A 2,941-nucleotide genomic window follows, 5' to 3' on the forward strand; every position below is an offset into this window, starting at 1 on the left:
TAGTGTGGCATAAACTTTGAGAGAGGGTGTTATGTAATGTACTACTGAGTATTTCCAGGATTTAGCCTTGTTTTATTTTAGAGTTCATGCACCCAAGAGTATTTTGCTTTGGTGCCCAAGGATGAGATTATTTCAAAGTAGGTGCCACTTGACAGCTCTGATGAGAATACACGCCTTTACTTGTTGGTGAGTACAGGTAGACTGATAGGGTAGGAACTGGCCAGATTAGTTTTGTCCAATCCTTTGCAGGCTGGATATTCAGGGCAATTTTCCACATTGGCTATCAGCGAAGTGATGGAGGGTGTCACTGATAATACCATGAAGCTGAACGTCTTTCACAATAACTGGCTCAGGGATGCTCAGTGAGGGACCCCTCCAAAAAACTTGAAGATTGCTAAATATGATTTTTCCACAAGAAATCCATTTAGGGTTTTTGTAGTCAACCCATGATTTTGCTTGTGGCTATTAGTTCTATCCTGAATAATCATTCCTGAATAATCGATACAAGAAGTTTTCTTAGCACTGAAGCCAAACTGTCTGGTCTGTAATTGCTGGGCTTATCTTTACAGCCTTGTTTGAACAATGGTGTTCCATTACAGCATGGTAGCTCAGTGGTCAGCACTGCTGCCTCACAGCACCAGGGATCTGGGTTCCATTCCACCCTCAGGTGACTGTCTGTGTGGAGTTTGCACATTCTCCCCGTGTCTGTGTGGGTCCAAAGACGTGCAGGCTAGGTGGATTGGCCATGCTAAATTGCCCATAGTGCCCAGGGATAGGCAGCCTAGGTGGATTAGCCATGGGAAATACAAGGTTACAGAGACAGGATAGAGTAGGGTCTGGGTGGGATGCTGCTTAGAGGGTCAGTACTCAATAGTTCGATCTGCCTGCTTCTATATCGTAGGGATTCTGTTGGAACTGTCAGGGTCATTCAGCTCTTGATTTCAGTGCAGGCTTGGTTCAATCATGAATAAAAGGACTGAACTCAAGGCGCAAATGTCCAAAGGGAAAGGTGAACCAACAGTAGATAAAAGAAAAGTTAAAGATTACATTCAATGAAATGAAGTGGCTTATAAGCACTCCACAATTAGTGATAAGCCTGAGGAATAGGAGTGATTTGTGTACCAGCAAAGAAGAGCCAAGAATTTAATAAATAAAGGGAAAAGGAAAATATGAAAGTAAGGAGCATAAAGAAGACTATCAGCACCTAAAAGATCATAAGGATGATCAAGGATAGATATTGGCTTATTGAGAGTGGAGGACAGAGCATTTATACTGAAGAACAGTGACATAACAGAGAGTTTAGGGAGGGCACGCATCCATAAGATTTTTGTCTGTGAGCCACCAAATGCTAGCAAGCGGTTCACAAGATAAATGACATGTTGACATTCATTTCAAGGGAATTTGAGCACAGAAATGAAAATGGCTTGCTGTAAGCATCTTGAGTATTATGTACAGTTTTGTTCTACCTATCTAGGAAGAATGCATTTGTTGGCAAAGGAGGTTCACCAAAGATGGTTCCCTGGAATGATGAGAGGGCTGTATGAGGGGACCTCAAGGTAACTGGGTCTGTATTTCACTGAGTTTCAAATCATGGCAGGAAATGTCATTGAAAGTTACAAATTCTTACAGGGTATGACAGGGTGCTTGTCATTAGGACATTTCTCCTGAACACTAACTCTGGAATCTCATGCTAAGGGGAGGGCAGGCCTTCTAAGACTGAGATGAAGAGGAACTTTTTGACTCAAAGAGTGATGAATGTTTGGAATTCTTTATTCCCAAGGGCTGTGGAAACTTGAACATTGAGTAGATTTGAGAAAGCAATTAGTAGCTTTCTGAAAACTTGTATCAAGTACTAGGGGTTATAAGTTTAAGGTGGGAGAGGAAATGTTTATGGAGATGTGTGAAGAAGGTTTTATTATACAGAATGTGGTAGGTGCCAAGAACGTGCTGCCAGGGAAGGTTATAGAGGCAGATACGTCAGCAAACTCTAAGGTGCATTTAGACAGACTCATGAACAGTCAGGAAATAGAGGGTTACAAACCATGAACAGGCAGATGAGATTAGTTTGGAATGGCATCATGGTTGGCTCAGACATGGTGGCCTGTTCTTGCATTGTCCTGTTCTATTGTTCTGTGATGTGAAGATGATGCAGGAAAATAGCATTGAGGAGTTGATTAGCCATGATCTATAATGACAGAGAATGCTCAGCAGGAGGAATGCCTTTTTCTGTCTATTTATTCAAGAGTTGAAGGGAGAGCGACAGCCGTTGACATCAACGCAACATTTAACCAACTGTGGCATCAAGGAGCCCTGGCGAAACTGGAATCATTGGGATTTAGGGGGAAGAGTTCCCTATTGGTTAGGGTCATATCTAGCACAAAGGAAGATGGTTGTGGTTGCTGGAGGGCAGTAATTTTTTTCTCAGGACATTTCTGCAGGTTTTTTGTGGGGTAATACCCGGGGCCCAACTATCCTCAGCTTCATTGATCTTCAAGATCAGAAATGAAGATATTTGCTGATGATTGCATAATGTTCAGTACCATTCACATCTCCTCATATACCTATCAGCCCACATTCATATGGAACAAAATCCTGAAGCACATCTGGGTTTATGCTGATAGGTGGCAAACAGCATTCATGTCAAACAAATACCAGGTCATAACCATGTTCAACAAAAGAAGACCTGACCATCATGTCTTGACATTCACTGTCATTACCCTTTCTGAATTCCTCTATTTCGCCATTATCAACATCCTGGGTGTTACCATTGAACAGAAACTGACTAGACATTGTAAATACTGTGCCTATAAAACTGTCTAGGGAAGCTGGCGTAATTGAGTGGATGGAGGGTGGGATGTTGGGGTTTGGGGATTGGGAGAATGCCATTGATGAGTGCACAGGGCACCCTCTGATTCTCGTGTCTCCCATTCCTTCATACCTT

Source organism: Stegostoma tigrinum, chromosome 4, assembly GCF_030684315.1.
Source record: "Stegostoma tigrinum isolate sSteTig4 chromosome 4, sSteTig4.hap1, whole genome shotgun sequence".
NCBI classification, from domain to species: Eukaryota; Metazoa; Chordata; class Chondrichthyes; order Orectolobiformes; family Stegostomatidae; genus Stegostoma; species Stegostoma tigrinum.